The following is a 12,429-nucleotide window of genomic DNA, read 5'->3' on the forward strand; positions in this document are numbered from 1 at the left end:
GTGGATAAAGCACTGGAGTATTTTAGGATCCTGCTCTCTGTACTGTAATCCTCTCTCCTCCCCTATCCCTCATCCAGCTCAACCCCCTCTCTTCTCCTCTTTCAAATGCACACTAATCCATTACTGTTTCTCTAACGGGCCTGTAATCTATTTTGTCCCTGCCCATCCACCACCTCCTCTCATCGACTCTGTCCATTCATTCACACCAATAGATAAGTGAGCCAAACTCCAGCACAGCCACGCGGAAATCCTTTATCACCTCACTGGCCAGGCCAGGCCACGCCTCTCCTCCACAGCCAAAGGGTTTGTGGGTCATCTTAGAAACAGGAATGAGAGTTGGGTGGTGCATGCTTTGGAGGGGAGGCTAGCGATTTCCATCTATCTCGTTGGCAGCTGTCAGTCTCCAAGATATCAGAAATGAGTTTTCCTGAGATCCATATGGGTTTTATCCTTGTCAAAACGATCCATATTATTTTTATATTGATGATCTCGTCTGGCACAGGCGTGTTGGGATGGAAAGCAGACAATAAAAAATTACATTTACAATGATGACATCTGTGCCGCTCTACCACGTTTTTTATTTGACCTTTATTGGTGGTGAGATTGGTGGTAAAATGTCCATTATTTGTTGGTTGAAATGACTGTCTCTTCCAAATGGTAAAGTAATGGAGAAGAACTATTCTGATTGGTCTTGGCTTGGTTCTGGTCCTTCTGGGAAACCTCTGGTTAGGTCTTCCATTGTCTCAGTCTTTTTTAACTCAACATATTGACTCATTGACTAACCCCTTGTTATTTTCAATATTTCTTTCTTCCTTTCTTTCCAGTGCTATCTAATGGCCACGTCATTAATAAAGAAATGTGGCGCTATCAACCTATAGTATTGAAATAGCATTTTGAAGAGATATTGGGCGCACAAATTCCATTATAAGTTGATTATAAGTTATTTAAAGTAGTCTAGTCTTTCTGGGCAGTTATTCTCCTTTCTCCTACCTCTGGGTTTCCTCAAATGATAATATTGCCTAACATCCAACAAGGTACCCAGGCATCCACTCTGTCAACAACCAGAGAGAAGAAGTCAATGAGGAGGTCAAGTTTAAGGGCTACAATGAAATGGGCAAGTACCAGGAAATATGTCAGCCATCCCAGGGGTCAGAGGTCATGCTTTAGGCAGGGGGCCAGTTGGTCTTGCAATAGAGTACTGTGGAGAAAAAGAGAGAGGGAGGTAGAAAGGAAGGGAGAAAAAAATGAAAGCGTTAGAGAGTGAAGAGAGAAAACCGAGTGGACAGCCTGTTGCTCTGAAGAAGATACTGAAGCGTGATCTCCTCTTTCCTGCAGGTTTCCATGACAATGGCCAGGGCACCGACCCTGTGGCCTGGCAGTAATGAATCATCTGGCTCGAAGGTCATCTAGCTGAGATAGCCATGTTTGTTTTCCTATCCTCAGAACAGATTCAATTTTTATGAAATGCCAATGCCATGTATCTTCCTCTCTGCCAGCTGCCAGCTACAGATGAGAACAATAACTAAACTGACTGACAAAGAGCAAGGCACACACTTGCTATTGACTCACTGCATTAACACACAGGCAAACGGGCTCAACCATACAATGAACAGGAATATTACACTGAAAACCTGACAACCAGATAAAACAGATGTTAAAAATAGAATTATAAATTTAAATGAAAATATACATTGGATTCTGTTGTACAGTACAAGTTACAAAGAGTAGGCCTCTGTATGATTTCTTAGCACTTTCTTAAGTTTTTGTTGTTGTTCAACGGAGGCTTTTCCTGATCCATCCATGACAAAGCGTTGCCAATGGCCTCATGGTAACATGGTGATGAGGATTTGTTTATCTCAGATGACTCAGCATGATATGACATGTATGACTGACCCACTTACCAAGATGACACCCATACTCACTGTGATATATACCTGCAAAAAAACACATTTACAATGCCTTGCAAAAGTATTCAGACCCCTTGTATTTCTTCACATTTTATTGTGTTACAAAGTGGGATTAAAATGGATTTAATTGTCATTTTTTTGTCAACAGTCAACACAAAATACTCTAATGTCAAAGTGGAAGAAAAATTATGAAAAAAACAATAAAATACTAAATCCATAACTATACTGAACAAAAAAATATAATCACAACATATAAAGTGAGTCCCATGTTTCATGAGCTAAAATAAAAGATCCCAAAAATGTTCCATACGCACAAAAAGTTTATTTCTCTAAAATGTTGTGCACAAATTTGTTTACATCCCTGTTAGTGAGCATTTCTCCTTTGCCAAGATAATCGATCCACCTGACAGGTGTGGCATATCAAAAAGCTGATTAAACAGCATGATCATTACACAGGTGCACCTTGTGCTGGGGACAATAAAAGGCCATTCTAAAATGTGCAGTTTTGTCACACAACACAATACCACAGATGTCTCAAGTTTTGAGGGAGGATGCAATTGGCATTCTGACTGCAGGAATGTCCACCAGACCTGTTGCCAGAGAATTTTATATTAATTTCTCAACCATAAGCCACCTCTAACGTCGTTTTAGATCATTTGGCAGTATGTCCAACCGGCCTCACAACTGCAGACCACATGTAACCACACCAGCCCAGAACCTCCACATCCGCATGTTCCACATCCGCTTCTTCACTTGTGGGATCGTCTGAGACCAGCCACCCGGACAGCTGATGAAACTGAGGAGTATTTCTGTCTGTTATAAAGACCTTTTGTTGGTAAAAACTAATGTTGATATGCTGAGCCTGAATCCCAAGTGGGTGGGCCTATGCCCTCCCAGGTCCACCCATGGCTGCGCACCTGCCCAGTTATGTAAAATACATAGAATAGAGCCTAATGAATTAATTTCAAAGGATAAATGTCCTTATATGAATTGTAACTCAGTAAAATTTAGGAAATTGTTGCATGTTGCGTTTATATTTTAGTTCAGTATAAAATATAGTATTCAGCCCCTTTGTTTAGGCAAGCCTAAATTAGTTCAGAAGTGAGATTTGGCTTAACAAATCACATAATAAGTTACATGGACTCACTCTGTGTGAAATAATAGGGGTTGAGATAATTTTTTAAAGAATAATGGGCAAATATTGCACAATTACAGGTGTGCAAAGCTCTTATAGATTACCCAAGAAGACTCATAGCTGTAATACATGCCAAAGGTGTTTCTAACATGTATTGACTCAGGGAGCTGAATACTTAAGCAAAGACTATTAGTTATTTGATTTTTTACGACAGTCCATCATTACTTGAAGACAAAGGTCAGTCAATCAGGAAATTTTCTAGAGCTTTGAAAGTCTCTTCAAGTGCTGTCGCAAAAAACATCAAGCGCTGTGATGAAACTGGCTCTCATGAGGTACGCCACAGAAAATGAAGACCCAGAGTTACCTCTGCTGCAGAGGATAAGTTCATTAGAGTTACCAGCCTCAGAAATTGCAGGCCATATCAGTGCCTACATGTGTGAAAACTGCGTGTTTCTAGGATCTGTGGTTAAAATTATAAGAAGAAAGGGTAATATATATACAGTTGAAGTTGGAAGTTTACATACACCTTAGCCAAATACATTTAAACTCAGTTTTTCACAATTCCTGACATTTAATCCTAGTAAAAGTCCCTGTCTTAGGTTAGTTAGGATCACCACTTTATTTTAAGAATGTGAAATGTCAGAATAATAGTAGAGAGAATGATTTATTTCAGCTTTTATTTCTTTCACCACATTCCCAGTGGGTCAGAAGTTTACATACACTCAATTAGTATTTGGTAGCATTGCCTTTAAATTGCTTAACTTGGGTCAAACGTTTTGGGTAGCCTTCCACAAGCTTCCCACAATAAATTGGGTGAATTTTGGCCCATTTCTCATGACAGAGCTGGTGTAACTGAGTCAGGTTTGTAGGCCTCCTTGCTCGCACACACTTTTTCAGTTCTGCCCACCTCTATAGGATTGACGTCAGGGCTTTGTGATGGCCACTCCAATACCTTGACTTTGTTGTCCATACGCCATTTTGCCACAGCTTTGGAAGTATGCTTGGGGTCATTGTGCATTTGGAAGACCCATTTACGACCACGCTTTAACTTCCTGGCTGATGTCTTGAGATGTTGCTTCAATATATCCACATAATTTTCCTTCCTCATGAAGCCATCTATTTTGTGAAGTGCACCAGTCCCTCCTGCAGCAAAGCACCACTACAACATGATGCTGTCACCCCCGTGCTTCACATTTGGGATTGTGTTTTTCGGCTTGCAAGCCTCCCCCTTTTTCCTCCAAACATAACGATGGTCATTATGGCCAAACAGTTGTTTTTTTCTCCAAAAAGTACAATCTTTGTCCCCATGTGCAGTCGCAAAACATAGTCTAGCTTTTTTATGGTGGTTTTGGAGCAGTGGCTTCTTCCTTGCTGAGCGGCCTTTCAGGTTATGTCGATATAGGACTCGTTTTACTGTGGATATAGATACTTTTGTACCTGTTTCCTCCAGCATCTTCACACAGTCCTTTGCTGTTGTTCTGGAATTGATTTGCACTTTCCGCACCAAAGTACATTAATCTCTAGGAGACAGAACGCGTCTCCTTCCTGAGCGGTATGACGGCTGCGTAGTCCCATGGTGTTTATACTTGCGTACTATTGTTTGTACAGATGAACGTGGTACCTTCAGGCGTTTGGGAATTGCTCCCAGGGATGAACCAGACTTGTGGAGGTCTACAATTTTTTGGCTGATTTCTTTTGATTTTCCCATGATGTCAAGCAAAGAGTCACTGAGTTTGAAGGTAGGCCTTGAAATACATCCACAGGTACACCTCCAATTGACTCAAATGATGTCAATTAGCCTACCAGAAGCTTCAAAAGCCATGGCATCATTTTCTGGAATTTTCCAAGCTGTTTAAAGGCACAGTCAACTTCATGTATGTAAACTTCTGACCCACTGGAATTGTGATACAGTGAATTATAAGTAAAATAATCTGTCTGTAAACAATTGTTGGAAAAATTACTTGTGTCATGCACAAAGTAGATGTCCTAACCGACTTGCCAAAACTATAGTTTGTTAACAAGAATTGTGTGGAGTGGTTGAAAAAGGAGTTTTAATGACTCCAACATAAGTGTATGTAAACTTCCGACTTCATTTGTATATATAAAAAAAATGTTTTATCTAAATCTACATAGAGTTTCTAGCCAGAAGGAGGGTATTTTCTTGTTCCCCACTCATAGTGTTTCAAAATCGCTGTTTATAAAATGTTTTGAACTTTTGATGATGTCATTGGGTAGAACATAAACAAGTTCTTTTGTCTACAAATCCTTGTCAATTGAAATGTTTCACATTTTAGTCATTTAGCAGACACTCTTATCCAGAGCGACTTACAGTAGGGAGTGCATACACTTTCGTACTTTTTCATACTGGTCCCCCGTGGGAATCGAACCCACAACCCTGGTGTTGCAAGTGCAATGCTCTAGCACACAGGACCCACTGTTGATGTGTTAACCTGGCCACTCACATCCTCTCTATCCCCTTATTACAACGTGGTATCCAAACCACAAAGTTATCCTGTCAAGTTAGCATATGTGACTGCAGCAATGTCATATCACTGTACATTTAGCCTTATTTAGCCTTATTTAAAGTAGTCTAGTTTTCTAACTCCATACACACTTCCTCTTTTTATTCTAATTGTTCTGTTTCTTAGTTTGTAACGTTCGTCTGGTGGTGTATGAACGGACCAAGGCGCAGCGGGTGATGAATACATAACGATTTATTTCAAACAGACGACACATTGACAAAACACTATAACAAACTACAAAACAATAAACGAAGGCAACAGACCTGAAACAAACGAACTTACATATAGACGAAGGACGCAAGAACAGGAACAGACTACCTAAAACGAACGAACAAACGAAACACTGACAAAACACTAGAACAAACTACAAAACAATAAACGAAGGCAACAGACCTGAAACAAACGAACTTACATATAGACGAAGGACGCAAGAACAGGAACAGACTACCTAAAACGAACGAACAAACGAAACACAGACAAAACACTAGAACAAACTACAAAACAATAAACGAAGGCAACAGACCTGAAACAAACGAACTTACATATAGACGAAGGACGCAAGAACAGGAACAGACTACCTAAAACGAACGAACAAACGAAACAGTCCCATGTGGATTACACAGACACAGGAACAATCACCCACAAACAAACAGTGAGAACAACCTACCTTAATATGACTCTCAATCAGAGGAAACGTCAAACACCTGCCTCTAATTGAGAGCCATACCAGGCAACCCATTAACCCAACATAGAAAACACATAACATAGACTACCCACCCAAACTCACGCCCTGACCAATTAAACACATACCAAACAACAGAAAACAGGTCAGGAACGTGACATAGTTGCTATGTCTTGTCTTCGATTTTATTCTTTGTGGCTCAAGGATTGTTGTAGTCTTCATAGCATTTTGAGTGTGTTGTGCTACAGGGCCCCAAATGCGGTAGTCGGGCCCTGCCGCATGCACGCACGCACGCACACACACACACACACACACACACACACACACACACACACACACACACATACACACACACACACACACACACACACACACACACACACACACACACACACACACACACACACACACACACACACACACACACACACACACACACACACACACACAAAATAATTTCTGAATCACCAGTCAGCACAATTGTTCAGGCAATAATTACACTGTCATTCCCCACAAAATTGTATACACAGCAAGTCCAACAGGAAAAAACACAGACTCCCAGTAATTTGAAACATATTGTAGACTTAGATAGACTTTACCAGATGGAAATTAATGTACTGTACTTGCAATGAAAGGTTGATTTAGTGTGTGTTAACTCCTGTGTTTGCTACCTTACATAGGTATGTATGTGTAATGGGGTTTGCAGTGAGTGGTATATGAGACAAGGGCTGGTGGACTTCAGGAGACACCATGTCCTGCTTTCCAAACTCAGTGGAAAAGCGTGAAATGGAGTGGAAGTGTGGTCTCATACAGGAGAGGGAGGAGGGGACAGGAACAGGGAGGGAGGGGAGGGGACAGGAACAGGGAGGGAGGGGGACCGCTGCTCTGACCTACTTACAGCAACAGTGCAGTGAGAGGAAATTCACCATACTGCTGCACCATCCCTCTCTCTCTAACACACACACACACACACACACACACACACACACACACACACACACACACACACACACACACACACACACACACACACACACACACACACACACACACACACACACACACACACACACACACACACACACACACACACACACACACCAATGGTCAATGGATGGACACAATAGCTTTCTGAGACTGGGTTATGAAAGTAATCAGTGAATCTGATTTTCCAAGGTTGTTGTTGTAGGAATTACATGTACAGCTGCAAAAGCAATTCTAGATGTTTTGTTTTGAAATCATTATTCTCTGACCCCTTTAACATTTAAGGGTAATTACATTTCTATAATTTATGTTTCTAGATTCAATTGTGGTAATTATACTATTATTTCAAAGATGTGAATAAGTCCCACTTAAACTGTTCTCTTTTTCTAGGATTATTTTCTGTCAATTGAAGATAAAATTATATTACTAAAACAAGTGTGTAGGGTATGTAATTTCCTGCTAATAAATCTGTTGATTAATTTCAGAAATTTCCCCAGATGGTTTAATTTAATCCTCGTGGGGAGATTTAATTTAGAACTAGATTAGATCTCCAGTGACACAATGGCCACTTTGTCTTTTTCATTATTTGCAGGTACCTGTAGACGAGAGGGATCTGCATTTATTTTATTTCTCCCTTGAACTCAATGCTCCCATTCTGTAATAAACATACTTGACGTTCCAATTCTATATGATACTAGACCTCTTTTATTACCTTTCTCATTCACTGCATCTAAGAAGACACCTGTTGGGATCTGTATTTCTGACACAGAAATCCATGGCATACTTTTATTTACTTCCACTGCTATATGTTCTCACTGTTTGACACTTATTTTGTCTTTTCACTTTTATCTTTATTTTCTGCTTGCCTTTTATCAAGTGGTGTACACTGTGCTGTGTGGTCTACACTGTCATGTAGTCTGTGACGTGCAGTTCAATCAAGGGACATTTTCCAAAGAGCAGTGGTGGTTTGAGCTCTCTAGAGGATGTAAGCATTACTTACATTATCAGTGTGTGTAGAATTTCATCTTATGCAACGCCTTCTAAATAAACAATCAATTAGTGTGGCTCGATGCAAGCCTTGCCAGAAGCTCTGAATAATACATTGGTGTTGTCAGAGAATAGCTTGGATAACCAGGATGAGGATTACCTTATTCATCAAGCCCTCTGCATCATCCCGAGGTCCTATAATAACCCCATTCACTCTCATTCCCTCTTAAGCCCCATTTATACCTGGTTCTAACATACCTCCTTTGCCCTGATCTTGTCCACATTCTAATTGTGCCCACATTTTTAGACAGGTGTAGACAATTAAAAGACACATTGTGATCTGATTGTGATTAGATTTCCCTGACCACCACCAGAGGTAGTCAGACAGGCATTGTGTCTGGATACATTATCTTACAAGTGTGGTCGTATCTGGACAGTGGAACCATTTAAATCTTAATTTGTCCCGCCTCTAAAATCATTGACAGGTGACGCCATTGACTCATATTTGTCAAATCATTTGCATACAGGGAGACACTAGGATATCTGGTCACAATGCAGATACAGTAGATGGATAAGAGACACATTTTACTACCATGTGTAGATTCCATGGCTACAATGTGGGCAAAATCAGAATGTGGATAACTTTAGGACAAAGGATGCATGTTAGCCCCGGCTATAAACAAGGCTTTAGTTCCTCTACAATGTATAACATAAAACAGATAATATTCAATATTATGTGAAATGTAGCACAGTCCTAACAGGCTGGCACTGAGCAATGAGAACACACAAGACAACAAGGGCTGCACTGTTGTGTTTAGAGGCCTTATGATTATTAGGAATCTTGTGATCAGACCTTGTGATCAGTTTTACTGTTTGTGACTAAATGCAGTGAGCGTACAAATCGAGAAAGACTCTATGTCATTCATCTTCGATGGTAGAGGAGAGGGGCGTGGGGGTATGAAAGGGCAAACCTCAATGCTTCAGCCTGGTCTCATAGACTAGACATAGTAAACAAAAATCCGGGACACTCAAATTAGTATGACATGTTACGTTTGGTATGGTTACATAAGACAGAAGGTTACTTAAGGCAATAACAAATGGAAGGTGGTCGGTTGGGTTGCATGTTTAAATCTTATCACGGACAACTTTAGCATTTTAGGTAATTAGCAACTTTGCAACTACTTACTACGTTTTAGCTACTTTGCAACTACTTAGCATGTTAGCTAACCCTTCCCCTAACCCTAACCGTAACCTTAACCTTAACCCTAGCTAACATTAGCCACCTAGCTAATGTTAATGTTAGCCACATAGCTAATGTTAGTGTTAGTCATATAGCTAACCTTAGTGTTAGCTCCTTAGCCATCTAGCTAACGTTTGCCACAACAAATTGCAATTTGGAACATATCATAAAAATTGTTATTCGTAACATATCATACAAAATGGAGGATGGACATCCACAAATTAATACATACCATACCAAACGTAACATATCATACTAATTTAGGAATCTCTGATTTTCGTTTACTATGTTATGTCTACCCCTGAGTCCAGGTTGATGGCTTCCACAGGTCTACAGGTGAAAATTTAATGAACCTACACATAAACCACAAACACAGGAAACAGAATGTACTGAATGTTCCCATAGAATAGGGTGAGACAAGTAAAAAAGGCATCAGAGTAAGTGTCTTACAAACGTAGGAAATAGATAATTCATTAACAGGGGTTATACAACAGAGCCACCTGTCACAGCCTCCCCCATTACCAGTCATGGTCTCTCAGGACCATCTTCAGAACAACATGCAGGCTATCGACTCGGTTATCTCCCACTTTCTACCTCTCTCTTTCAATCGTCTTCTCACTCTCATTCTCTCATTCTCCCCTTCTCTCTCTCTGACCTCTTTCTTATTATCACTCCATCAGCATAACATTTGTAATTAAATTGTTAGTTAGAGTGTTCTATGGTTATGTTTCTTTGCGTCACAGAGACATAAGCCTTGTAGTGTCTCGATCTTATCCAATACACCTGCTACTAGGTCAGTTAGCCTGTGCCTTGTTATCGTCATAGTCATGGAGATGCAGTAAATGGCGGTCCGGGTGATTAGAAGTAACATGGGGATCAATGACCCAATACTTCACTAATTGACCAAGTGCTTCTGGATAGCTGTGCCTACCAATGAGATAACATGGCCTATCATTACCTGATCCCAGGCATTGTGTTTGTTCAACATCTGCTCATGAAAAAGGGCTACAATAGAGGGTACAACTGTTGTTCCCACCCGAATTAAGCCGTGTAAATGGAAAGTGATCCGTTTTTATGCACTTTTCTCTCTATGTATATTCTGATCTTGAATTTAAGCATGAGAAAATCATGCTATTCACCCGCTATTCGTTTGGGGTGGAGATCAAGGAAATGAAGGTGTGGCGGAGGTGTGTCTACAGATAATGCTGTATTCTGACCTTGACTTAATTCCCTCATAATTCCACCACCTTTACTCATGATGAAACGATGAATAAGGTCAAGCAACCTGTCAGTTCCAAGTGGAACAACATTTACTTTCTTTGTTCTGATAGAAAGAACACCATTCTCCATACCCTGTCATTTACAAATTGATAAGTGCTATTGATAAGAGCCAGGTAAATGATTAAGCTGTTTGGATAATGGGATTGTAAATATAAATTACACTTGTTTCAGATCTATTTTACCTTATGATCGCTGGAGGCAAATGTGAAACCAGTCATATGGCAGCAAACTGAAGCATGTCAACATATCACCTTTTCCATAGTGAAGTTAATGAAATGCTGGTCTTATGAAAAGTTAATGAAATGCTGGTCTTATGAAAAATTAATGAAATGCTGGTCTTGTGAAAAGTTTATGAAATGCTGGTCTTATGAAAAGTTAATGAAATGCTGGTCTTATGAAAAGTTTATGAAATGCTGGTCTTATGAAAAGTTAATGAAATGCTGGTCTTATGAAAAGTTAATGAAATGCTGGTCTTATGAAAAGTTAATGAAATGCTGGTCTTATGAAAAGTTTATGAAATGCTGGTCTTATGAAAAGTTTATGAAATGCTGGTCTTGTGAAAAGTTAATGAAATGCTGGTCTTATGAAAAGTTAATGAAATGCTGGTCTTATGAAAAGTTAATGAAATGCTGGTCTTATGAAAAGTTAATGAAATGCTGGTCTTATGAAAAGTTAATGAAATGCTGGTCTTGTGAAACGTTATTGAAATGCTGGTCTTGTGAAAAGTTTATGAAATGCTGGTCTTGCAGGGATGACATTTGGAGATCCAAGCTATACTCTTCTGTAGCCATGTGCAAATGATAGCGTAGTGCCAAACCTAGCAAGTAGATTTATGAATTCTAGAATGTTTTAATGATATTCCTGGACATTTCACTCTATTTTTTCAAACAATTTGTATCATGTTAAATATTAACCACTATCGGTAGCCACCGTCAGTTATACCCAAATACATTTATAACTGCCACATTGTTAGTTTCCTTACATTTTGCCTCATTCCATTACATAGTTAGTTTACCTTTCCTTCGTCTGTCACGTTCACGTGGTTGTTCCTATGGACCGCTAGCAATAATGGATCATGTTAGGCTAATGTTTTACAAGTTGTGCAATAATTTGGGACATGTAGCCTATTTTAATCCTTATGGAAGGCCATACATAGCAGTTTAGATCTGGAGCCTGGCACATGGTTCACGACGACTGGGCCGTTGTCATCACAGTTCTGTGATTAGTGAAGATTATTTGGGTAGATTTATAGGACTACTGTTCAAACCCTATTGTACATTTTTCTCACCTTCCAATATGTCATGGATTGAACAATTGCATATGGCAACTTTCAGGATGAATCAAACCACTGTATTTTTGATTCACAAATATATTTTGTGTGTAAAGGCTCGCCAAACTATTTTTTATTATTATTCATCAATACTTTCCTAAATTGAAATAATATATATTTATATTTAAATCCACCAATTGGTGCTGAAAATGAGGTGAACATGTGTTTATTTACATGGCATTCTTTCATTGATCCCTAATGTCCTGAACCGTTTTATCCATATATTCTAGTGTCTGTCGAGAACATTCTAATTAAAGCTACAACACCTAATTTGAAGGGATAGCTTTAGATAAAAGTACTGAAACCCCTATTGAATGAAAAAAATTAATGAAAAAGATCTGTTGGTCAGCAAGCACACGCA

This window comes from Salvelinus namaycush, chromosome 10 (assembly GCF_016432855.1).
Source record: "Salvelinus namaycush isolate Seneca chromosome 10, SaNama_1.0, whole genome shotgun sequence".
Classification (NCBI taxonomy): domain Eukaryota; kingdom Metazoa; phylum Chordata; class Actinopteri; order Salmoniformes; family Salmonidae; genus Salvelinus; species Salvelinus namaycush.